Source organism: Nothoprocta perdicaria, unplaced genomic scaffold (assembly GCF_003342845.1).
Source record: "Nothoprocta perdicaria isolate Ctin4 unplaced genomic scaffold, notPer1 scaffold_4, whole genome shotgun sequence".
NCBI classification, from domain to species: Eukaryota; Metazoa; Chordata; class Aves; order Tinamiformes; family Tinamidae; genus Nothoprocta; species Nothoprocta perdicaria.
Window position 1 is genome coordinate 4,562,788 of NW_020455643.1, and position 27,088 is coordinate 4,589,875.

At 43.6% G+C, this 27,088-nt stretch overlaps 1 long non-coding RNA gene across 1 annotated transcript; it reads left to right on the forward strand.

Annotated features, from left to right (window-relative positions):
• Window positions 1-3,411: 3,411 nt before the first annotated feature.
• Window positions 3,412-27,088, forward strand: LOC112952445. The gene is made up of 3 exons (XR_003250376.1): window positions 3,412-3,492; window positions 23,619-23,700; window positions 26,945-27,088. It is a non-coding gene; the product is annotated as an uncharacterized LOC112952445 (long non-coding RNA).

Sequence of the window (27,088 nt, forward strand, 5' to 3'; positions counted from 1 at the left end):
AAAAAAAGCTTTATTAGCAAACCCTCTAAGCTCTCTTGCCAGGCRAGTTTCAATGAAATGCACCAGTTAATAGAATTCATATAAGACTCCAGCATCATGCAGCACTCCACTAGAATTTTGGGATTGTTGCTGTCAGCCCCTCTTCATTTTTCTCCTATTTCAAGAGAGAATAGAGAGAGGAAAGARGACAAACTCTGCCAAATAAGATTTCAAGTTAACACAGTTCCCTTCAGAGGATTTACACCAGAAGGCCTACCCTGCATGTGGTTCTATTTTATGGAGCGTACCACTGTCCTCTTTCTTCCCAGGAGGCTTGTTTTGCTGGGAAGGTGCAAAGTCTCACACATTGCTCTTAACCTGCAGCCTTCCTTTCTCATCACAGCTGCAGAGCTCAGGAGGAAGAGGTAGCAGAGCCTCACATTCAGGTAATAAATGYTTTAGGGTGATTGCAGCCACATAACAGCATTAGAAAATCCTCAACTAAACCTTCAGTGTCAAATGTCTGCACCCAGAGGGCTGACAGCCAGTCTTGGAAAAAAAGGGTTGAAAGGATGAATATGTTGGATTTTATTAGTCTTTGCATACCAACAAGGCACCAAAACCTCAGATTTGATACAGCCACCTGAAAAGTAAATTGTGCTGAAATACCTACAAGTGCTGGAAGATTCCCACATATAGCCAAGTACCACCTTATAAAATTATCAGCAATAAACTGCAAGTGGAATGGCTGCATTGATGCACAGAGCTCACATCTCCCAGTAACAGTGCTGAGATTACTGCTAAAATTGTCTGGTTTAGGTCTAAAGTGGGACTTGTCTCAATAACTGCAGGATGCTTCTGGAAGAATCAGATATTAATAGCTCAGAAATGTCACCATYAATTCTTTGTTTGTCCTTTAGGCTCTAATTGACATTATTCATAAAAGATCAGGCAAAACYTTTATCAATTTGTTGTCTTTCTGTTGGGTAGACAAAATTATCYTCATACTCCACAGACTCACACCAACCACCTCCGTTGGTGATTGCAAGCAGCTTGCAATCCAATAGGATTCCAATAGGAACAYTGGTTGTAAATGCATGGAAATCCAAGTGCCTTTTCTTTTTCTTTCTATGCAAAACAAGGCACTATTGGCCCAGGAAATGCCAAAATCTGCTCTTCCAAGGATTGCTCCCTGCAGTGGAGGGAGGTGTCCAGCTCCCACCAAGGGCTGCCCTCAGCATTTTTGAGGATGCATTTTTCTCCYATGGATTTTCCTTGCTGTTTTGCTGGAGATCACCATGTTTTCACTTGCTCCCTCAATAACCCTGGCTCCACAGTCTAGATGCAGCCAGGAAAATTCCTAAGAACCCTGATGCACCCAGCATTAACTCATTTTCCTTTCCCTGTACTACTACTATGCATATTCTGCAGTGACAGCCATGACTCAGAACTTACATGGAACAGGATCCATTTGACACATGTTCACTTTTTCAGGATAATATTCCCCAAATCTGAATAGAACACATGGTCCCCAAGTTTRTCAGCTTGCCATTATAGGGAAATTATGAGACTGCATTGCGCAGCATTCCTGTCTCTTCCTATCTAAAAACCCATCTAAAATAGAGTTTTCTTTAATATTCATGCTGTTAAGAAATATTATACTGGGGCACTGCCCTGACACACCTCTACATTAAGTGCAAGTTCTCTTCTACATGGACAGATCACATCCTAGGGACCATTTAGAATAAACAGGAGGCCAGAGGGCACCTGTATGAAAAGCCTTTAAATAATCTAATCCCTGCAACTAACTTAAGAACTCCTAGGGAAAGCAGAGGCAGAGATAAGGAATATTGACAAGGCCCAGCCAAAAATCAACACATCATCAGCAATCAAACACTTGCTGAGTGCTGCTTATTCATTATATGTGAAGAGCCTGACAGTTTCTCAAGAGAAACCTTTATAAGAAAGTACTAAAAACCAGAGCTAGTATTAAAGTCTCGGTAAACAGCAGAAGTCCAGCATTGTTAGTCACCATTAAAGCATTGCTAAGCAACCCTTCATGCTGCCCAGCACTGGATTAGCTCCCTCGCAGCGATCACGGAGCRCACCAGCTCCTCACCAGCGATGTCTGGGCTGAGGCACTATGTGATTTTCTTTCTAACCGAAGCAAAAGGTGCCCATGCAATTCCAAGGATGTATCTGTCTGCAGAGACATTATCTGCAGCTCTGGGCAGCTTCAAGGGCCAGGCTGCAGGATGAGGGGACTAATTTGCCTTAAAAATCAGGTATGCTCAGTCACACTCACATTTTAGTGCTTTGCTGTTAGTGACCAAGAGCAGATGCCCTCCTGAGCCCTAATTTAAGGAAGTTCAGCTCTGCTCTTGCCTGAAGACACACTAGCTGCAGCCAGACCACTGCTCTGAGGTACCATTTTGCCACRAGGCACTATCACCATTCTCAGTTTTTATATTATTTACTTTTGAAGATGATGAGGAATTTTCAAGCTAGTGCCTCAAAAAAATCCCTCCTTGTCCTTAAAAGAGATTCTCCCCATAACCTTAAATCTGAGCTCCAGTTCCAACCTTGCAGAAGTTAATCTTTTTAATGATAGAAGGGCAATTACTACAAAATTAGTTTTAGCARTAGTGTTCACATCAGAACAACATCTCAGAGCAGGAAACAGTTTATACATAAATCAGAACCTACAAGCTTTGGTTTAGCCTCAAAGTCACAAGCTCTTCCTATTTCTTAGAACTAGGGTTGAGTATAAGACACCAGGAGGGGCAGCTCACATGTTCCAACTTACAGGAATGAAGAACTGCTCTTCCAGGAACAGGGGAGACTGCACCAACAAGACAGCCTGGGGCAATTCCTCAGTGATTTAAGCAACCCAGCTCCCAAGAAACAGTACCTGTGGTTTCCTGGAAAGGCAACAGGCACAAGCAGCATGCAAGACAAGCCAGTTTTGTCCAAAGCTGTTGAGGAACACAAGGGGCCAGGAAAGTCAACAGGGACCCTACTGCAGGCATCAACAGCGCACAATCCTACAGGAWCTGGACACAGCAGCCAGAGGCAAGCCCATAAACAGCCCCAGATGCAGAAAACAGCAAAATTAAGGCATCAAAGCAGAAAGCAAAGCAGATGAGACCAAAATTAGATAGCACTTACCCATCTAAAGGCTCTATTTGGAAGGCAACCACCACAGCACCCCTCTAACATTGATTCAACAGACAAAACTAGTGCTGCAGAGCAACAAGCCTACAGCAGAGGCTAAAAGAAGCTCTAGGTCTCTGGGCTGATCTTAAATAGACGCCCAGGGGCCCAGGGCAGCATGGGATGGAAGTCCCAAGTGAGGCTCATCAGGGCCGTTAAGGGCACTCACGATCTTGACACCTACACCTGCTGATCATTTGCTGTATAAATGTGGTGCATGAAAGCAGAGGGCTTTATTCCTGTGTGATATCAAAAGTGAGTGCTGTTTGTTCATGTGGTTCTCTTCCTGAAAAGCCCCTGGTAAGTCCACTTGGTCTCCTAAGTTGGGGTCTTTGTTTTAATGTAGTCTTCTTTTGGCTAAAACCCAATCCAGACTGGTGAAATTACAGGTTTAGGGTCAGCTAGTGACAGAATAGTCAAATTTAAGCAATTTCTTTCCCAGAGTTTCCAAACCTCCYAGGCTAATGATGTCTTAGATCACAGCAGCACATTGCTGCCTTTGAAAGCTGTCTCTTTGTGTTGAGTTTCAACTTCTTTGTGAATCAGCAGACCTTAGTGGAACAAAAATGTCTTTGGTTAAGCAGCCAGACTCAAAAGAAATATATGATAAATCTCTCTTTCCCTAAATCCTGCATGTGCAGAGCCTGCTGTGCACTGCTTCTTCTCTATCTTGCTTGCTGGGGTTGAGGCTTCTTCATATCTCCTGCTGTAGGGCTCTAATGCTCTCCAGCTTGATGCAGGAGGTCATGCAGAGACTTTAGGCTAAATACACTAACTATCTRTAATACATATGTGCAGAAAGGGTTAGGGACATCCCCTTGTCCTCAAAGGTGAGTTTTATCTCTGTGATGCCATGAAGACACAATATGGATATTTGCCCTGTGCTGCTGATGTGATTCAGCTGCTTCTGTTCTTTGTACTTTTTTTTTCCAAACTTGCTTTGTGCTGCTATGAATATGATGAGGAATGGTTCAAGTGAAGCTGATTTGCCAAATTCTGACACAAACTGCCCCTTTGGGGCTGGGAGCTGGGGGTTCCTGATGAGCCCTGCTCACACACATGGGCTCTTGGTGCTTGGTGGGTGTGTTTGCTGTATGTGGCTTCAATTAGTTTTCAGTAATGAAGGCAAAGTGGCCTTTTCATCCAAAAGTAGCTACCTGAGCTGGATGCTGGACATGTGTGATGCAGCTTTTGGAGAGGGAAAAAGGTGCCAGAACAGCAGCTATGTGAAAATACAAACAAAATGACTGAGGCCTTTGGGCTCCTGCTCTCACGGAGCCATTGGAGAAAGAAGGGAACGAGGCCTGGAGCTGAAGGAGCACTGTGGCTGCGGAGCRGCTGGCACGATACCCCCAGACCCAGGGAACAGCAGAGCCACTGGGCACCGCGTGCCGAGCGGGCACTGCGTATCCAGGGGTACTTGGGATGCTTTTCTGGATGTTAGGAGCAGTTTTGCTGCTGTGTGAATGTTCACTCTGCTGTATGTCTCCTSCTTAACCAGGACCTCACAGTTTTCRAGGAAGAAGCACACCAAAAAGTTGCTGTGAGCAGAGCAAGCAAGTTACAAGTACTGTGTTAAACTGGGTTATTTCTCACAGATGTAACTGACAATTTGATTTACTGGGATGGAAAGCTTTTGGCCTTTCTACATGGACTGTGGAGGCCAATTTTGCTAGCGCAGGTTTTCAGAAGCTCTTCCAATGAGCCCCAGTAATGCAGGTGTCAGGTCCTGCAGAGCAGCTCTGTGTTTCTCCCACAGCTTCTGTCTGTTTGTACATCTCCTTTTTCCTCTACCAGTCCTTCTCACCTTTTTGCCAGCACCATCCTCATTTTAGGAGGAAATTTCCATCCAGACATGCACCGGAAAGGACATAGGAGACCAAGGGAAGAAGGTGAGGTGAGATGGAGGAGAGGAAACAGCAAAGGCAGTAGTGGAAAAGGGAAGCAATTAAAAGCTACAAAAGGGGGGGGAGAAAAAAGAGCAATACCAGCAAGCAGTGACAGAAATGAAGACAACTCTGTTCTCAGAAATGCAGGGGAGTGCTCATGTTTAGACTCTGTAGGCTGTGTAGGAGATGTTCCTACAAATCTTTCCTGCTGTCTTGCTCCACTGGAAACCTGGATGGAGAGTAATATGCCTCCACTTCCTTCCCATAAAGCCCAAAATATATGGGAAGAAAGTGGAAAGGTGCATGCTTGGGTGTGATTCATAAGCAGGAAGCACTGCTGGTGCTTTAGTGCAGACATGTCTCAAGTTGCCCAGAATAGGCAGAAAAAAAGGAAAGCAGGTCTATCCCTGCCCAGTGGGAGGAGTCACCCAGTCTGGACACTCCTTAAAATACTGCATTTATTCTCTTCTCTGAGCATCATACCTATCACATCTGGGGCTCAGAGAATCTTTTAATTCAGAGCCGTATTAAGCACAAGAAAAGCTACTTGCCTCATTTTCTCTTGCATGTAAATGATTAATGACATTCAGCAAAAATGTCTCTTGATGTGAACAGTTGACTACTGATTGCCTGCATGCACAGATTAATTCCTTAGGCTTCATGCTTCTTCAAAATCTATATGACATCTTGAGATTGGCGATAAGGTCAGCAGCGCGTTCTTTGCCTCAGATGATGAGTTTCTAGGTTTGATTCATGTTGTCTCCCACCAGAAGAGAATACAAACTAGAATTGTAATTGGCCTGCAGGAAAAAGAAACTAGATTAAGCAAAACAAATCATTCTTTTCATCTGCTCTGATGCTGGCAATAAGCATTGCTGGGGCTGTGAGATGCAAACGAGTCGGGGCTCTCACTCACCCACAGCAGCCACCCCATCACCAGAGAGATGGCCTTGAGCTCCGTGCTGGGCGCTCTCGCCGGCCATCCCTATGGCAACTGAAACTGGAGCTTGCATGGAAGAGAAGCACTGGGGAAATGCTTATTTAATGTGCTCTGACAGCTAAAATAGGAGAAAAGTCAGGAGAACAGGGGCAGCCGGATTTCTGCAGTTCACATCAAGGGCCTCTTTCCTCACTGGTGATAGGGACTTCTAGAGGCAATGCTTCAGATGAGTTGTGGGTACATAGCACCAGATGTCTTTAGGCTCCAGTCCTTGATATCTTGGCTTAGAATCAGATAAACAACACAGTGGCYTCATCTGGCCCACACATACATATTTCTGTCTCAAAGAATTGTAAATACAGAGGGGGGAAAAAAGGGAACTTGGGTACTGAGGAGAGAGCATCCCTAGGTTGGGGAGTGTCTGAATGCCAAGAAACCCATGTTCTTTGGTCTGGACATTGCCGGGGTCTAAAACAGCTCCCAGGATCCAGTCTCTCCACCTGCATATTGGACAGACACCTTTAAAACCTGTTGGTTTTCCCACATCTACCTCTCATTTTCCAACTTCACCCTAGCAGTGATTATAGGGTAAGATGAGCATAATTAAAGTGAGGGTGAGATTAAAAGTAGCAAGCTAAATTTAGCTCTCAGAGGCAAAAGCAATGGACAAGAATTAGCTAACCTCCAGTAGTAAAACTGTGATTTACTCTGATCATTCTGAGCAGAGGTTTAAGTAAGGTGGGAGGTTTAATTTGCAATCATGTTTCAATGCTGCATTTAGTCAATATCAGCAGGGAAGCATCTGCAGAGGAGTGAGGCGAGGCTAGTGTAGAAAAGCTCAGGTTAAAAGAAACTAAATTCCAGCAGGTGAAGTACCTGTAACAATTTCAATTGAAAAAACAAGTGTTGAGATGAGCAGAGTGCCACTGTCTTTACCCCTGYGCTGCAGCTGAACCCAGATTGGCTTTTCCCAATCCAGCATAGCCTCTGCCTGGGATGAGAGGGTCCTTTGCTCAGTGTCTCCCGGCTCAGTCCTGGGAGACAYCATTCCTTGCTGTATCAGACACAAGAAATCCTGGCAAAGTCCTTGCCAGACAGTAACTGGGAGCAAAGTATGGAGTTAGGCCAGACATATCCCAAAAGGAGGTGGAGTTAGGCCAGACACATCCCAAAAGGAAGTGGAGAAACTGGAGTAACTAATCTTTAGTGAATCACCAACCAGAGCAAGCATGGAAAAAGTTTATTATCTGATCGTTACCAGTGTCAGGGAGGGACTGGATCACCAGAAGACGTCTGCGCAGTGTTTTCATCAGCCTAATTGTGCCAACATTAACATTAGCCAACAGGAACTGAGCTCAGTCTATTAAATAAACTTGCCAGTATTAACCTGTTAAAACAGTGTGAATAGTCTCCTGAGTCAACTCCTTCTCCAGTCCTCCTGAAGTGGCCTATGGCACCACTAGCCACATTACTTTCTTAATCCACACGTTGCGGCGACTTGCAGTGAGACACAGAACTTGGAGCAGTTTCTAATTCAGCCTTCTTCAGCAAGGACTTTGCTGAAGGTTTTTCTGAAGTTATTCCAGCTATGCTTGTGACTTCATTTCCTAGCAGGCTTGTGATGACCATTGTGACTGGCAAACTCACTAATAAAGTCAGCAGAGCCACTGGAAGCCAAATAGACCTTAAAAAATGAGGTTTAAATGTGGACTGTCTAATATTACTTTGTGTCCCATGGGACACCAGCAGCTGAAACTCAAGAGATTTTTCTAGTGAGGGATCCTGTAGGCTCTTATTTAAAGCAAGACAGCCACAAATCTGTGTCYTCCTTTTATCTGAAGGTGCACCCTTGGTTTGGTCTCCCATTGCCTACCCTCTTTTAATGTGCTACAGAGGTGTGCTCGCTGACAGTGGAACTTGGAATTGGATTTTCCTGGGCCTGTCATTTTTCTTCTCTTTTAGTCTTAATATGTATTAGTAATAATAATTATATGCTATATAGTATATTGTTACATGTGCAATAGCTATATTTTTATATGCTATACAGTCAGATTGACATTATAAAGGTAAGAGAGCTCTTATTTCTAAGGCTAGACAACAGAACTCTCCTGTGAACTTCAGTCAAAGAAGAAAATGGCCATTCTCTGCATGAAAGAAATTGTTTTCCTGTGCCAAATATACCTGCTGCAATGTAGTACAGTGGTTCCATGCTGGCATCAAGCCTGTGTGTAGTCAGATGCCATTTCAGTGGAGAAACTTGGGGAATGATCAGTTTGGACAAAACAGGTTATCCAAAGTGTTAAGCAGACAAGGAAGTAGGCAAGTAGGAAAAACAAATATTAAATCCAGCTATATTGTCCTGTCCCAAAGAAACAGCTTTTCTCCTCTGTGACCAGCACTGGCACAAGCAACTTCCTCCCTCAGCCTTGGTTTTCTTGGCAAAAAGTTGCTTATTTTGTTGCATAATTTCTCTCCCAATTGGTCCGACCCCTGCCTCGCTTCAGAAGTATGTGGCAATCTTTCTTGTGCCCGCTTTGGTTGCCTGCTCTCTGCCAGTGCCGGGCGGCGCTGCTGGCAGGCCGCCCTGCAGACGCACCGCTGGCAGGAATGGCGGCCACAGCGACTTCCTGAGGTGAAACTTCCCGATAGCGTGTGCGTGTCTGTGTGTGTGAATGTGTTGTTTCTTATTTTCCTTTGGCTTTCATGTGCTGTCCCAGCTGTACAGATTACATCACCATCACCCTGATACAAATTCCAGTTATTCATACTCACGGCAGCCTCGCTGCTTGCGTCTCAGAGTTGGGCTGAGCAAATGGTCTCTGCCCAGATCTGGGATCCTTGGTCTGGGCCCATCATGCCCTGAAAACGAGGGTTATCTTCGTAGACTGCCCCCGAGTCCGTGGCTGATGTCATCTAGGCTATTTAGAGTGCGGTCTCCGGCAGGAAGATGACTCCTTGGTGGAGTTTGGGACTACCATGCTCTGAGTCCACATAAAACTTGTGAAATGGGGGAATTTACAAAATCACTTTTTTAACTATGTAGGGTACAAAGTCCTCCTGAGATTTAGGAGGAGTTAAAAAAAAAAAAAGAAAGCTAAGCTGGGATTTGCCTCTTGCCCCACTAATATAAAAGATGTTAACAATAATACTCATATCATTTTGTAAACTGGTAAGAAGACACAAGGCCAAAGCAGCTGAGCTGATGCTGTATTTGCAGGTCACAAGTTTCATAGTCACTTAAATCTCTCTGAGCTGTCTAGATACAGTCTTTCTTTCCTTGGCAAATGCACCTGTGAAGGATATTTTTCATTCTTGTGTTGACCCAGACAGGCTCTGGTGGAACAAGGGTGTTAAGGTAGGCCATGCCCATGAAACAGGGGCCTAAAGCTGAGATATTTTACATTGTCTGGTGTTCAAGGAAAAGTAGTGAAGAAAAAGAGCATGCAAATCAGGTGCTCTTTTCAGGCAGTACTGCTGGGCTGACAAGCTCTCCTATACACTGACTTTGGTAGTAACGAAGCTATAAAAAGACTTCAAATTGGAAGAAGTACTTGGTCCTCAGCAGGAATGTAAGAGGTCCTTTTCTGAACCTGATTGGTTAAAGATGGGCCTATATTTAAATGATAAATTAAGCCAACAGTATTTTATATATAGTGTATTATATAAATTTAACTTATCTAATGCAGGGAAACAGCTTTGTAAAAAAACAATGAGGTTTTCCTTAGTAGTAGTTGTAGGACAATTCAGTTTTACAACCCAGCATTAGACATTGTGATTTGAAAAGCAAATGCATGCTGTTCTCGTGAGCAAGATGAGAACAAGCACTCACCCTTGCAAGCACTCAGGCAGAAGATGCAGGGAGGGAGAAAAAAGACTCCACTCAATAAAAAGGTAATTAATGTGAGCAGGGCAACATCTCCTTCCTGAGAGCAAAGGAGAGGACAGATGTGGGGATGAAGGATCTGGGGCAGTCTCTGGAGAGGTGCTGTAAGGGAGGAAAGATGAAGTGACAGTTCAGTGAACTTGCTAGATGATTGATTATTAGACATAGCACAGCCTCTTTGAGGAGAGCTGTAGGAAAGGGTCAGTTTAGGAAAGCCAGAGTCACTTTAGGCATATGTTGTTTGGATGTGATATGGCAGTAATATTTTGAGTGCCTGTGTGTCTCTTGAGTGTCTAGGAATACTTTGAGTTGGATTGGAAGTGGTGGTGGAAATAAAACTGGGAACAGTGTGTTTACAAGGTGTATGAACCTATTATTGATAGAGTAAGCTTGGACACAAAGCAAGACACAGAAGGATGTGTATGAGAGTGTCTTTATATTCTCATCAGTGATGGCAGAGATGATGCATGATAGCACCTTATCTGCTGCAGCACCCATGTCCCCAAGCAATGTCCCCTGCACAGGTGTCTGGACCTAATGTGTTATTGATAAAAATAGCTAGGATAACAACAACCAAATATATAAATGATGGATTAATTTTTTTCCACATGCAGAGAGTCTGGTACAGAATTAGGAAGTGAAGTCAGGATGTTCAGGTCTGCTGGAGTGAGTCTGTGGGAAGGTGCTGAGGCCTCACGCGTGGCGGACGTGTTTCCCTGCGCTCTTCCAGGGCCGGAGGCCGGGAGGAAGCGGCACTGACTGGGCAAGGCACTCCTGTGGCTGGCAGGAAACCGGTGAATGGAGGCCATGCCATTCCCTGCTCCTGGGAATTCCCTGCACTCTTCCCCCAGGGAATGGGGTTTATTGTCCATAGAGGTACAATGCTTTTCCTATGGAAACTGAACTTCAGACTGAAATGAAAAGCACGGAGAAGGGCCAAGCACTCTGGACTAACGGGAGTGACTAAGGTATGAGCTGAAGTTCTGCTTTGGCTGCAGAAGAGGCCATGGGTAGAAGGTCAGGTTGTTTCTCCTTCCGTGCACACTAGTCTCCCATTCCTAGCTAGCCGCTGGCTGTGCTGCTACCAAGGGAGAGCAGTGTCTTCTGCAGGGCCTTCCTGCCTCGCTGCCACTGCTGTCTCTGCAGTTTGTCACTTGCAGGCCATTGCTCCCTGTCCTTTCTTCCTCATTCTGGCCAAGGGCCTTTTCCTCATGGAGATGAGGTGCAGGACTTGATGGGCCAAGTGAGCTTTCTGACAGTGTCACGATCATCATCCGTTTCTGCCTCATACAGCACAAAGCCAGGCGGTTCTTTGAATGCTGACACTCCAAGTCGTCAGGTCCTTCCTTCCACTTTGTTCACCCGGCCTAATAATAGAACAGAAGTCTCAGCACCCTATGCTGCAATCACAGCAATTGTGCTTTTAATTAAGAGCAGAGCTTGATGCTGCAKCAGGAGGAAAAGGGAAACAGACTTATTTTCCTTTTTTGATCCCTCRTGAGTGATATTGAGCTATGGATTAAGGACAATAGTTTTTTTGTTTTTGTGCAACTGGTACTCATTTCATTTGCTCCTTAAGTTTTGTTAATAGTAATATCATAAAGGTAATATGCAAAACAGTAACGTTACAAACAGGTATGTAGTGAGTATAGATTTCTTTAATGTGCTTAATTAGAGCCATAGAAATTCAGAATAGAAATTTTTCATCTGAAWGACTCAAGCTGTTAATTACAGGTCTACACATTTCTATGGCTCAGCAACCTTAGTAAATATATCATTAATGGTCCACAGTGAGGGAATGAAAAACATGGTGGTGTTTGTATTTTCATCAGCTTAACACATTAATGACATAATTGCCATTATTTCTCTTAAATGTTATTGTTGTGCCTGCCAGAGTATGCTGTGTGATCCGAATTGCAGGAGGAAGTGATTCACATGATAGCCAATGATTCATGCTAGTGCTGCCCTGCCTGTCCATAGGCGGCTAAAATCAAGTCCATGCTTTGAGAGGCTGAAAGGTGYTGTATTTTATATATACAGTAATTGCTATAGGCAGCTCCAACAGACTCCTTTCCATGAATCCACATGTTAAAATAGATCACTATTTTGTTTTCTATCTTCATTTTGCTGTTTTGTTTTTACTAAAAATGAAACATTTCAGTGAGAGCTGAAAATGAAAAATATATTGGGTGTCGGGGAACTGTTCAGAGAGGTTAATACAGCATGGCCCAACTTAAGTCAATATATTAATCCTGCATTGGCTCTCAGAAGTAGTGATATTAAGACTTTATATTTAATAACTATCAATGGGTATCTCTTACTTGAACTTGCCTAGTCTTCCCTTGAACCCATGTAAATCTTTAGCATTAAATCCTGTGGTGAGGGAATTTCACAGCAAAATGAAATGATGTGAAGAAGCACATCTTTTCTGTTTTGAAGCTGGTATCTGCTGACTTCATCCAACACCTACCAGCTCTTGGAGAGAACCAGAGTGCAAGAAGTCAGTTCAAACTCACCATCTGCATAACACTCAGTGCAGACTTCTACCACATTCCTGCCTCTGTCATCTCTCTTCAGACCAAGGAGTCATCGTTTACTCTGTTATTTCATATAAATATATATACACACMTACACACAAGTGCATGTAAGCACTGCATGGTCATTAGTGCTGAGTTAATGAGGAGATGGACATGCCTAGGAATTTGTGCTGTAGAAGCCTTAGTGATTTGGTACTTAACCAGGTAGTTCACTTACTGGTCTGAATCTGAACTATTGCAAGCTCTATTGCTATGCAAATTGCATGGTGAAGAAGCACAACAATATAACTTATTTATAAATGTCTTGGCAGGCCTACAGAGCAAGTACTTTCTTTGCCATTCAATAGAGTATTTTTGTTTTTGTTATGAAGTGCATTGTTTCTGCTCTTAATATGTAAATGGTAACAATTGAGAGAAGAAATAGTGTGAAATTTTAAACCATAATTGTTAACCTGTAAAACACGGGGCATTATTTCTCCTAGTAGTTACTTTGTGGTCTGTGCAAAATCCTTTAAATGAAGAGCATAGAGAGTGTGAAATTAAAACCCAGGAGCGCATAGGCTGTATCCAAGCAGCCCATGTACAGCTGTTCCCTGCTCTTCCCATGAACACATCACGGTCAGAGTTTTAGGAGAGCCCAGAACAGATGCTCAAGTTTCAGAGGAAGAAGCGTGCACTGAAACGAAGTCACTTTGCAATAGGAAAATAACTGTGTCCTGGCCCTGATGAGTGCAGTTGCTTTTGAGGTGCTCAGAAGAAAGTCTTGCAGATGTGGAAGTGCTGTTAAGGTCCATTGGATGCTCTGCAGCATCCGATCAGTATCCACCTTTGGGACATAAGGTCAAAKTTGGCAAATGTGGTGCCCCTTGTTACCTGTGGCAGCACAGAGAGGGCAGAGGGGAGCTGAGACCAAGGCTTTGATGGAGAGCTAGTGGGGATCTCTTGCGCTTGGTGAGTTAAGAGTAGCTAGTAATGGGGGACTGAGAGAGGAACAMACATTATAGACAACTGCCATCATCCACAGCAACATATCCATTTATTTTTGAGCTTCTTAAAAAGGAATAACCTTTTTCTTTCCGTTTTTATAGCTTTAAAGCTTATGGAGGCAAAGGTGGGCATGTTCTGGCAATTAGTAATCAGCTGAATCAGAGGTCTGTAAGGGAGTGTGTAATAAAGTGCCAGGAAGAATTTTCTATTTTTATGTTTAAGTTCTTATATCTGGAATTCAAATCTGTACTGCCCTGCATAGCAACTTTTTCAGGACAGATCAACTGTTTCAGGTGAGGGATTTTTTTTTGCCCCTGTGGCTTTGACAGTTAAAAATGAGGTACCTCTGTTTTGACTTGTTGGAGCAACACTCATGCAAATCTGAACTAGGGGTACATCTCTAGGCACCCTCCAGAGAGGGTTCTGCCACTCTGATTATATATATGGTCTTCAAAACTGCACCAGCTCAATGCATTTACCCTCTTTTAGAGGACATAAATGAGCAAAGGGAGCAATCCATTTACATTGAAAACAGGAAGTGAGAGCCTTGGATTGGATCCAAGACTGGACCTGTTTCACAAGCCAGATCTTTCCTCCCCACCTCTTCATGGGCTTTGTGGCTGCAAATCATATCTCTCTGAGCAGGATTAATTGGGTAGAGACTTATCAGGGAAGATTTTATTGCAGAAGCTCTACTATATCAGGAAAACGGTGTAGTGAGACTCCTCCATATGAAAGCTTTGTTCCCAGACCTGTATTTTGAGTCCATGATACAGATGCACACATCCACGCGCACTAACCTAACCAGTAGCTGAAAGCGATGCTAGTCAAAATGTAATAGCAAATCCACAAGCATCATCTACAGACCAATTTGAAGCATGCACTCTTATTGTTTTCAGGATAATAGATTTGCATCCTGAAGTCATTGAGTGGGTAGCTAAGATCTCTGAAAATAGATTAAATCTGGACTCAGAAGCTGAGTTTGGCTCTGATGTTTGACTAGAGTGTGGTATGAGCAAGGTCATCACTGGGCTCTACAAGTTTGCACAGTTCCTCTTAGCCTTGCTGTCTTGCAGGCCCCTTTATCTTGCTCCTTCTGCTCCATTCCAGTGGTATTTTTAGTATGCATTCACTGTATGATGTTTCCAGTGTGTCTCTTAACAATGCAGCAATGGAAGTGGTGCATGAGCACAGGCTGGCAGCAGCATCGGACTTCCAGATCCTGCAAGGGCCTCCAAATTTGACCAGTCCTCTCCCTGTCCCTTTGGAGCTATTTCCTAGTAAGCCAAGCTGGGCTGTTTTTTCCTTCTTTTTTTCCCTTTTCCCCTCTAAGATTCTGTTAACCTGTAAATGGCTACAGGCCAGCTTTGAAGTTAACACCTCATTAAGGTTAATTGGGGAAGTTAGCACATCTGCTGGGACTGCCAGTTTGTCTAGCAGACTCAGCAAGGCTGGAGTGTGCTGAGTTATAGCTACCAAGCCAGGCATCAAGGAATAAAAGAGTAACAGCCTCAGCAAGCAGAGCAAGATTGAGGAATGGCCCTGAATTCAGGTGGTCTGGATCTTGACCCTGTCCATGGTGACTGGACAGCGATAGTTCTCAATTTGCAGTGTTCAGGYGCAGATTTTGGGGCAATAAATGACTGAGGATACCTGATTCACTTTTACGTCACTGGTGAATTAGTTTGCTGGAGATTATCCAACAGAAAGAGGGAGAGAGAACGGGAGTCTCCTGGCTCACAGGCTGTCTGGTGCACCATGTCCAAGGATTTCTCCAGGAGCTGCGTGATTCTCTTCCCATTGTGTCAGCCCACATGATGGGAGGAGTAAACTTGGAGACATGTTATGTCCATCAGGACCTGGAGGGCTAAGGCACTGTTAGCCCCTGCTCTAGCAGTACCAGGGAGCTTTGCTCTTCTCTGTGCCTCCAAGCTCTGGCTGTTTGTGACAAGCAGAAATCAGAATATAAAATGCAAACTGAGTATGACTTACATCTTCTCATACTGAGGATTTTTCTTTTTAAGCCTAAGCTCTCAGTGTATTTTTTAATGAGAAAAAAGAACAAGAAAAAAACTACCTATGTCAGCATTGCTTATGAAGCTGTAACTTTTGCTGGCTCTCATGCAGGTGTTTGTGACCTTGAAGGGAACCCTCCCCTCTGAATCCAGGGCTCTGGCCAGGTCCTGGTCCTGGATAATAGGGCAAGTATCTCATGTGATGTTACTGCTCACAGAAAATGCAGGTTTTGCTGATTTGGTTCTATAAAAGCTGGACCCTCTTGCTGTGACTTTGGAGACCTCCTTGTGGGTGGACGCACTGTGTAAGACCTCCCAGTTGCCAGGAAGGATCTTCAAATCCTTGTGCAGCAGGGGTTCCCCAGCCACTGTGGATCTGGGTGATGGTAACGTAGTGAGGCAATTGATGATGCATCTTTTTTAATCACTTTTCTTTCTCGTACAGTAATGGTTAAGCGCATTACCTTGCTTATTTTGTCTGTTTTCAAAACCCAGAATATAGGAGGCTTATTGTTTTGTTAGATGTATCATTTCATTTCTGTATTATTTGGTATTAATAGTAAACACCACCGTTCTTTCCCTTGGTGTCTGTTTTTTTCCTCTGCCTCCTGTTGACTGGCAAAACACCCAAGCAGGACAGACAGCTGTGGCCAGTGACGCTCGTGTCACATGTGACGTAGTAGATAACAGTTGGAACTTAGCGTATGTCACAGTTCATATCAAGAACAGATCTTGTCCCTAATTAAATCTCATTCTGAAGAGCAGATGAGCCATGAAGTCTCCTATAACAATGCCTAAAAGCCCTAGCCAAAGTGGTTTAAATGATCTCCTGGAAGGCGCAGTGATTACCTTCCATTGCAATGACAGGGTGGTGCTTTCCGTAATATCTGGTCAGCACTTTGAAAGGGTTATGATTAGCTGTGATATGACAAAATAAACAGTGGCTTTCATACTTACTGCTTTGTGAGAGATAATCTTGTGGCCTGCAGCTAGGAGACACATCCCTTGTAGCATAGTCAGCTCCTTTGATACTACTTTATCTTACTTTTTACGGTGTTTATTGCTGGCAGAAAACAAGAGTAAATGTATAGATAAACTTTGAGGTCTTATCATCTTGGCTAGAGGGGTAATCCTGGCCCCATTCATGTAAACAGCTAAATTCCTCCTGATTTCATTTGGGTCAGGATTTCATCTCTTCTGAGTGCTTTTCCCCTCTATTTGCAGTCTTTGGAGCCGTTGCAGCCTGCTATCTGCCATCTGGATTCCACTAGGCAGGGATTGCAGCTCAGCAGGGAGCTCGGGAGAAATCCCTGTCCTGAACTTCCCAGTCCTGCAGTGTTTCCGGGGCAGAGGGGATGGAGGGATCCATGGATTGGGGCCTGAGAACCCATTGGGCACAGGAAGCGGTAGCGCTGGCTCCAGGGGCGGTGGGAAGAGCGGCCGTAACCTCATCCTGATACAGCTGCTGAAATCGGCCCAGTTCCCTGTATTCCCAGTGGAGCATGAGGARTAATCTCCAAGGCCAGAAAGACAGAGATGAGCATTATAGCTTAGACTTCTAGTGTCCTCAGTGTTTCTGTGATACCTGTGGCTGGAATTTGTAAAATAATGAAAACAGCGACCACGGAGACTTCTGCATGGTAAACCTCTGCCTGTTGTGTCATCAGGGCTTCATGTCTGGCAAGGACGTTTTTATTTGTGGAATGACCTTTGGTCCCTATGGCTCATATAGATGGAATCACAAACATGTCCATTTATGTGTACTTCTTTCCAAAATCTGTGTAAGATCTGTGTGAGTCACATACAGGATTCTGGGCTTTCTTGGTGCAGTGAGGACTCCTCTTCCATCTTCACAGTAACCAAGAGCTCTACTGCAATTACACAAATCTCAGTTGCTGCTTTATTAGCATCTTCTCAAAGGCTTCCTAATAGTCCAACTAATCATAGATGGATATGTCAGAGTTCCTTTTRAAAAAGGATTTGCTACATAGAAGTAGTAAGTCTTCTCTGTTAGAAAAACAAAGTTGGTGCCTTGATCTTTTCTGGCCTGAAACAGAAGATTTCATGGGATACTTAAGAAGATGTGTCCTCTGTCATGCAGTCCTTCAGAAGAATGACACGTTCCTACCTGTAGTGCTTTTGATAGCGTAATAGAAGAGTTTTATTTTCTAGCTTGTAGACTCTGTGGTGATAACMGTCTGCAACACTGGCTGGAGATGTTTGAAACAGAGCAACAGCAGATGCATTTCTTTTTAACTTGAAAAGCGTTTGTTCCTGCTCCTTCTGCCCAGCAAGAAGCAACGTGTTTTATTCCTTCAAAAAGTTCCTTCAGTCAATGGAGTGATAGCAGAACTCAAATGTGGCAGATAAGCTGCATGTCCTACTGCTTTTGGAGATCAAGGAGACCCAATGACAGAGTGGTTAGTTGACATGATGGTTAGTTGGTTATGGTTAGTTGACATGATGGGTTGTACCAAGAGAACTTTCAAGATAGCATTCCCTTTTCCAGGCATAAGCACCGAAAAARGAGGCTAGGAATATTGTTTCTGGGCTAGATCACCTAAACTGAAAATGAATCTCAGTGAAGTCACTGGAAAATAGCAAGATTCCTAGTTGCAGCCATTGGAAATTGTTGCAGAAGTAATGCCAGATTATTTCTTTAGGGTTATGCTATGAACAGAAATAGTCTGGAAAGAACATTTAAAATCTGGATTTGATTTGCTCTAGGACCTGGAGTTTAAATCCAAATCAGGATTAAAGAGGATTAGARTATTCAACAGGAGATTTTGGTTTCAAATGGTAGAAATTGTGAGAGATTTAGCTGACTTTGGTGATAGGCCAGCTGCTTAAATCACCTTGATTTTTGCACACCTCTYTTTACTCATAATTAAAGCCAGCATATAAGTGTTATGTATACACAGCATGCACTTCTATTGGTAACATATTTATCCTGAAAAAAATACATCTTTACCTTGTGACTGAGACAAAGCAGCTCCATTTTTGTATGTTATTCCATCTCCTGTCAAATGGTATAGGCCTAATTTGAATTCCAGTGATGAGGAATAACTTGATAATTTGCTTACTTAGTGAATGAAAGGTTAATTCTATGCATCTTCAGAGTTTTACACTGCATGCTAGTTTGTTGAAGGTATTTTACCACACAGCTGGTGAAAGATTTCTTAAATACAAGAGAGGCCTGTATGCTATTTGTTTTAACTTTCTCTTCAACTCCTTTTTCATTAAGTTCCCAGATGACTGCACACTCTTGAATGCAGCAATCTGTTTAATCTAGTTTCAGCCTTCCTTTTCCTGTTTTGCTGTTTACTTTTCATTCCGTGCCAATAACTATTGAGGCAATACTGTGGATTCATTATCTCTGTTTCAGGGCTCAGAATATATGTGTTGGCTTTACTCTGGGTGTGCAGGCATGAGAGGCAGAGACGGAATAAACATATGAGGCCAAATAGTTTGTACACTTAAATTAATGAAGATCAATCTATGAATCTCCTTTTCTTTCTGGGAATTTGGAAATACTAAGAACATTTGCCATGTAGCCTTCAAAAATTTCAGAAGCAGCTAGAAGGTCACAGTCTAATACTCCCTTCTGTATACTCACGTCTCTTCTAAAAATATTTCCCAACTTAATCTTCAGTGTATGGAACAGGAGGGCAGAGGGGGAATTGCAGTGTTTACGATCAAAGTGCAAAGATGAGGAAGAAAATTAAATCTGCGAGAAGCAAGTCTTTTGATCTCTCCTCATTTTCCTCGTTATGCACTTAGCAGTACCAGCAGTTATGTTTTAACTAAACACTGAGTTTATGGACCTGTGCCTCCTCATCCGCAGATAGCGGAAGGTCAGGAGGAACTTTGCTAATTGCCTTCTGCTTTTGCAGCTTTGCCTTGAGTTGGGGCACCCAAACAAGTTGGTGGGAGCCTAAACAGTGAGTGATTTGGGTAGGTCACTTCTTGATATAGGTAGGGCATAATTACATCAGAGAAGTCTGCCCCAGTTGCATGCAATGCTGTTGTCTAACCCTCTTGATAAAGAGGAGAAGCTCTGAAATATTATAGGGTGAAAGGCCTCTAGGACCCRTAACTTGAGAGATAATATTACAGTAAATAATACCATTAGAAAGTTAACCCAGCTGGCAGAATTTGGAAAGAAGGGTAAAAAAGCAGAGTGTCTTCTATGTGCCTTTTGCTCTTTGGGATTTTCTCTTATTGTAACAAGCACAGAAGAATAACGTAGCAATACTCCGCTATGTCCCTGCAGCTCCCCTGAGACATGTRTAACTCTCAGCTGTGACTCACCAATATGAGTATAATGAGACAGATGATTAAGGACAGCCATGGACATTAAGGAGAACTTAGGGCAACAGCACAGAAAAGTGTGTCCCTTAGAATCCATAATGTTGGAAGGGACCTTTAGAGATTGTCTGGTCCAACTGCCCTGCACATGCAGGGTCACCTAGAGCGTGTGGCACAGGATTGTGTCTGAGCAGGTCTTGAATATCTCTCACGATTAGTCACTTATTTAAACTCTGAATAGACAACTAATTCTGAACTAGTTCCAGAAATAAAGGAAAAGGCGTGGGTAGAGGAGACAGTGGCTCTGGAGAAGTYGGTACTCCTGTTTCCACTGATACTGGCTACAAACTTGCATGGGTGACCAGCACTGTGCTGACCTGGGACACAGGCAGGTCATTTCAAACAGTGCTGCAGTTGAGCAACACTTTTCACCCCAGGGAAGTCTCCCTTCCAAACATTTCCATCATTCCATGTGGGATTTCTTTCAAAGCAAGTTTTTGGCTGCTCTCAGTGATTTTTTTTTTGTTTTGTTTTTATTATTCTTGCCTTTTTACTCTTCTTGGAAGAGTTTGAGATGTATAGGGAAACTGTTGTGCCCTTTTCACCAGATGTTTCAAGTCCTGAAAAACTCTCACCTGCAGAGAAGTTTATCCTGAGGGAGAATTAGTTCCAGGTTTATGTGCAGAAGAAAGAACCATATACAGCATGAAGGATGCCTGACTTCTCAAACATTCAGAAATAAGATCTTTTTGGGTATTCTACATATTTGTATGTCAGCTTACAGGAAAAGCAGGGAAATGCAAATGTACGTTCCTAAAAAATTCTTTGGAAAGTTGCTGCTGTGGTGGCACCAGGCTGTCACCATTCGGTGCCACCGTGAGCTGCTGTGTGGTTCACAATTATATCACAAGAGATTTGGCATGAAGTAACCACCCAACTTACTCTACCAGAAGAGAGTTTTATAGTTGAACGGGCACCCCATCCATAAGGGAGAAAGTGGAGAATCTGGACAATACTGAACTTGGAGAAAGTGCCAAGAATCTGGACAATAAGTTGAGCAGATAAGATGTCTAACAGACYGCAGGGAAAATAGGGGAGTTCTCCTCAAAAACGAGGTGTAATGGAGAAAGAGRGCAAAAACAGCAGGCTAAGGATGCAGGAGCACCTATGTATACATACCATGCATCTACAACAAGCAGGGTTCCTGTAACCAGGCTGCTCCTGCGCAGATGCCCATGGGATCCCTACCTCCCTGTTTTTTTTCTGCTTTATCTCAGCATCGAAAGGCATTTAAGCCTTAGAAAACACATGGAAGTAGCATCTAGGCAGGGTAAATCAGGGTGTAGAAGCAGGAAGCCTCCCTGACCTCGGCAGCGTGTGGCTTGCACAACGCATGTGAGCACATGCACGTGTTCCGGGGGGAAGGAAAGAAGGAACTGCGGCAGCAGCCTGTGACTCCGGCTGTGGGCGAGAGCCGTAACGTTCCCGCGGCACTGCTGCCTTATCAGCAGGGCTCTATCTTCACGCTGCAGCAGCCGGGCGGCCTCCCGGCAGAAACSGCTGCAGGCGATGTGTGCGCTTGGTGGCCGTGATCCATAGGAGCAGGTAGAGGATTAGTGACCAGGGAGGGTTTCGTGGCTGTCGCCAGCTGCGYGTTGCAGCCGCTCAGAAAGGCACGGCAAGAGAAAAGGGATAATTCAGCCTTCCCCATCCTAAACCCACAAGCCCCTTGTATTTGAACTAGAGGAGAATTGCCTCTCCGTGGTGGAATGCGATGTGTGATGCCTATCTGCGTGCGACACRGCTCCGAGTTGTGTCACTGCCTGCGCTTGGCAGCGGTGCCGGCTTATTGAGCAGCGTCCTCTCCTTCCACTCACCCCTGCCCGGGTGATGGAGCACTCTGTCCCTGCCGTTGGGCCACAGCTGCTTGTGTCTTGTGTTAACTGGCTGGAAGAAAGAAAAAACAAAGAAAGAAAACAGCTTTAGGAATGTTGTTTTTCAGCCAGATCAATTTCCTGACCTGATTCACTGATACAAAAAGCAGTTGGAGCAGCGCAACGAGGAGGGCAGCGCGTGAAGGTGGGAGCGGGCAGCGAGGACCGGCAGTGTCTTCAGCCTGAGCTGCTGCTAAAGCCTCTGCCCAGAGAAACTACAGCTTGAGCTAGGCTTTGGGGGTAACGCTCAGCCCAGCCAGGCTGTGTCCCAAGCAGCGCAGAAATATCACAGGCTTGGCTGTTTTCTGCCTTTCATTTAGGGGGCATGGATTTAGATCTGCATCTTTCATCCAAAGAAACCTCATTATTCCCTTAAGCAGCTTGTTTTCACTAGTGGAGTTAATCAGGAAGCTGCAAAAGACCATTTTGTTTCATCCTGGGTTTAAAATCCTGTTTATCTTGGTTCTTCCAGGTGCTGTGCAGGCACTCCCACGTGCTGTATTTACTGGGCAGTGCATGTGCTCTTACTTTTAGTTAAAGGCAGTAGAAATACATTTGTTTTAAGGAAAACATCACTAATAATGTTTGGTAGCCTTTGAACTAGGTGTTAACAAGTGTATTTTAAAATTTCCTGGCTAAAGTGTCTTCCCCTCTCACTGTCATAGAATCATAGAATGCCGAAGGTTGGAAGGGACCTCAGAGGTCATCGAGTCCAACCCYCCTGCACACGCAGGGTCACCTAGAGCACGTGGCACAGGGCTGCATCCAAGCGGCTTTTAAAGATCTCCAAAGAAGGAGACTCYACAACCTCTCTGGGCAGCCTGTTCCAGTGCTTTGTCACCCGCACAGTGAAGAAATGCTTCCTTAAGTTCCTGTGGAACTTCCGATGCTTCAGTTTGAAGCCATTTCCTCTAGTCCTATCCCTGCCCACCACTGAAAAGAGGCCGCCCCCCTCCTCCTCACTGCCTCCCTTGAGGTATTTATACACGCTGATCAGGTCCCCCCTCAGCCTSCTCTTCTCCAGGCTGAACAGRCCCAGCTCTCTCAGCCTTTGCTCATAGGGCAGATGTTCCAGGCCCCTGATCATCCTGGTAGCCCTGCGCTGGACTCTCTCCAGCAGCTCCACATCCCTCTTGTMCTGGGGAGCCCAGAACTGGACGCAGTACTCCAGATGTGGCCTCACCAGGGCTGAGTAGAGGGGGATGATCGCTTCCCTCGACCTGCTGGAGACGCTTTTCTTAATGCACCCCAGGATCCCGTTGGCCTTCTTGGCCACCAGGGCACACTGCTGCCTCATGGTCAACTTGTTGTCCACCATGACACCCAGGTCCCTCTCTGCGGGACTGCTCTCCAGCAGGTCCACCCCTAATCTGTACTGGTGTCCAGGGTTATTCCTCCCCAAGTCCTGGCTTGCATTCTCTTAACCTCTCCATTGCTCCAAATAAAAAGTCATTTCATCAATATATCACAAAAAGTGTACTTGTTTTCCTCTCCTTTATCAGGCTCTCTGGGCTCTTTAGAATGTAACATTTGCATTGCCTTACACAGGTAGGGTTTGGGGAGTTTTGAATGCGTAATTTATGGATTCAATGAGTTTTCTTTTGTCTTTATTGAATTACATTAAAATATTTAGGTGCTGTCTTTTAGCTGCTAAAATGCTGTCACGGACAGTCAGTCAGGGAGCGGAACTGAGCAGTCTCCAGGATCAAGTTCAAACTTGTAAAAAGATACGAGTTACTGAGACTTAAAAAATAATTATCTAAAGGTCAAATCTTTCCCCAACAAGGCTAACTATAGTTCTCTCTCTTCCAAGTAAACTATTACAGAAGAAATCTAAAGAAAGATGTGGTCTATGTTGAGCACTTATTGAAATTAACCTTGTATTTCTCATTGCTTTTTGTTAAATACATGCCAAACACAAACGTGTTCCCAGGGGTTTCCCTCTTGGCTCCGCCGCTGCCTGTGCTCACTGGATCACCCTGAACGCTTCAGTGTGAGGGTGTGCAATAACACAGGTAAGTGGGTGCATGTTTCCAGAACTGGTGGGTGAGCAGTTTGTTCTTGCACTTTGTCTGCTTTGAACGTGCTATTTTTAATATATCTTATGGTTTATGTTAAATATAAATACCTGCCCCTGACATCTCGGAGGGTTGATGCACTTTGGGGTAAATCTGTGCGGAGTTYGGTGCTGGGCAGAAGAAATGATCAGTATCAGTCCAGTGTTGGTTCCAAGTTGTTTCATGTTTCCACGCAGTGTTTATGTGAATGCCATCACAGAAATGCTATGTTCCCCATTTTGCAGTTGGAAAAAAAAAAAAAATCATAAGACTAAGGGAGTGGTGTGATGACGTGATAAACTTGACTCTTGGACAGGGATTTAAGATGTGCTGCTATCTGACACCAAGTATTTATTTGGTTGTTTAAACTCCCTCTGCCATTTCCAGTTCATTTAAAAAAAAATCTGGTAGACTAATTTTGAAGAGCTAGGCTTGCTGCCAGATCAGGCCTGTCCMTCAGTTCCTACCTGCTATGTGTCACATCCTAGAGCAGATGCAGGGTTAGCACAAAGGCATCAACTTGACGTGAACTGCATCACACACGCTGACAGCTCCAACAGGAATGCCTGCTCTGGGATAAATGTGCTGAGAGGGAAGCTGAACGTGCACAAATGCAGCATTGATGCTCATGCAACCATGGCTTTACAACCTTGATAGAAGGAGATGGAGCCTGCAGGAGGCTGTGACATCCTGGAGCATCTTTTCCCTTTCCCATAGTTATCCAAGGGCTGTCACGGGCAAGGTAGCGTAAGCCACATGCATACAGCCACCTATTAGTATACACAATTTGAAGTATTTTTTTGCCCATCACAGTAACATACAACAACCTTTCACAGTGCATGGCAGAGATTTTTTTGACACTCATGAAGTTTATTCTGCTTTGGTGCCATGCTGAGACTGCAGCCCCAGGGAGATGGCTCTTTATTTCACAACTCCATTTCTAAAGCTGAAATAATTCAGCAGAGGGAAATGAGAGATTTATGAAATGCACATAGAGTTTCTTCAGTCTTTCTAAAAGATCTATAACATTTAATTAACCTTTACTGTGTATGGCATTCCTTGTACATCATAACAGTAATGTTTGGCATTTACATGACACCTTTCTTTTGTAACAACTTGTGTTTTTGGAGATCACAAATCACTTTAATAAATATCTGTCAATTAAGCCTCACTTAATCCATGCGTGGGTAATGGAAGTTATTCTATTTGCTTTTCCGGCATGTCAAGATTAGTGTAATACATACTAATCTTCAAGACTTAAAACCAGAGGCRGAAACCAGGGAAAAATCCACTTGCCTTCTCATTTTAACACACTATGGTTGTGCATCTAGCTCTGCAGTGGGTCTGCGGTCAGGTTGCAAGTGAAATATAAGCTCATCTTTGAGTTGTCCACCCCTGAACCAGGCTCAGAACCTACTTGTGTAAGAGACCATTTCAGCTCAGCGTGGAGATGTACACAAGAGGAGCTAAGAACATACATTGCCTACGTTGGCTTCGTTACAGCCGCTGCTCCTCCCCAAGTCAAAAATAGTTTTGAGGTTTTGTTGATCTCTAGGGCTTGCTGCAAGATCTGTATTTTGTTAAAGTTTTCAGAAGGTGGGCAGAATTTGGGTGTGATAAAAGATGACAGTTTAAGCCTGGCTATTTACTGCAGATTAAAGAAGGCACGGAATTTTAAAATAAACATTACTTTTAAAATCACACTAGCCTGAGGCACAGCTCCACAAAGGGAGTTTTCCAAGGCCGTACCAAACATTTGTATTCCATGCTCAAATATTTAGCAAYGTGAAACAGACAACTGATCCCAGGCACAACATTTTGAGCCTGGAAAAATTATCAACTTGGTAAACCATTTTTATAGCTTGATTGCTTTTTCAAAGCTATATATTACCCATTTCTATGCAATCTGGGGGAACATTTAGGAAACAAGAGTCAGTGATGGAGCGGAATCTAACATGAAATTTTCTTAAAGGTCATGCATTTTGAGGTAATATATTGAAATTTGATGACTTACATTTGTTTTTCTTTTTCTTAGAAGAGTCTGCCACTTAGGATAATGAAACTTGTTTTCCTGAAAAAAGTCTAAAGCTTTGGGGAAATTTGTCTTGCTTCTTGGAACAACTGCTATGTCTCTCCATAGTGTTTTCAAAGAGCCTTAGTATTTGTAGGGCTAATGAATGGGGAGAGCCCTCTGCCTGCACACGAGTACAACCCCCTTCCCTGTTATCAGGGATTTGATGATCATCACTGCGGGCTAGAAAAATGGGTCCTATCTAGGTAGGTGCCTGCTGCATTTTTGACTAARAAATACATTTAGGAAAAGTCTGGAAGAAAAGGGAAACTTGGCAGCTGTCCCATGAACGCTGAGTGCACAGCAGTGGGCACCAAGTTCCTGGGAATGAGAAAGTGTCAGGAGCAGGACTGGAAGGAGGGTGAGCTGTTCTTAACCTCGCACTCAGATTTATTATAGGCGTGTGATCCYAGGGCTGGACCTAGGGTCTGTTCCAGCACCACGGAGCTTTATGATTTTCATTGTTTTTAAGTTATCTATGTGTTTACTGCAAACATTATGAGCTTGGTGGGAGGGGTTAGCTCCCAAATAAACCATGGTCATAGCTTCCTAATCCTAGGTTCCAACAAGCTCCATAACTTGTAAAGTTAACTGAGTTGTCTTTATTTTTTTTCCAGATGCTTTTTAAAAACTACTTTTTTGGAAAACTCTGTAATAATGTTTTTTAACCTCCCGCCTCTGCCCCGAAGTTACTTTGAATTTAATCTGCTGTTGCTGGACAAATCTGCTGAGTCTTTGGTATAGTTTAACTCCAAAGATGACATTGTTTTTCCTCRATTGTTCAATATACAGAAATCCCTAAATTGCATATTTTTGTATATAAAACAGCCTTATCTGCTGTTAATTAAAAACTATACAAGCAAGAAAAAAAATAAAGCTCCAATTTTTATCCTAGATTGGTTTTAAGTTGTTAGGAATTTTTGCAAAACATGGTCTATAATATGCAGTATTAAGATTTTTAACGTGCAGGGAAAGACTTTCATGATAGAAATAGAGAGTAAAAATAATGAGCAGAAATTCTGTAGGAATTAATAAGAAATTTGGGGAGCTAGGAATGAAATTCCACATATGGCGCTTCTATTCAGTGAGAAAAATAAACACTTACTAAAGCATTTATTTCTTAATTACCAGGTGTGGCTACTCTTCAGAGGAAAGTGTCTCTATAACTGGCTAGGAAAAGGGAAAAAATGTCTGAGAAAAAAAGACCCTGATTAGGAAGGAGATACAGTGTGAAGGAAAAATCCTGTGATAGAAGAGGGCAAAGGATCAGCCTCA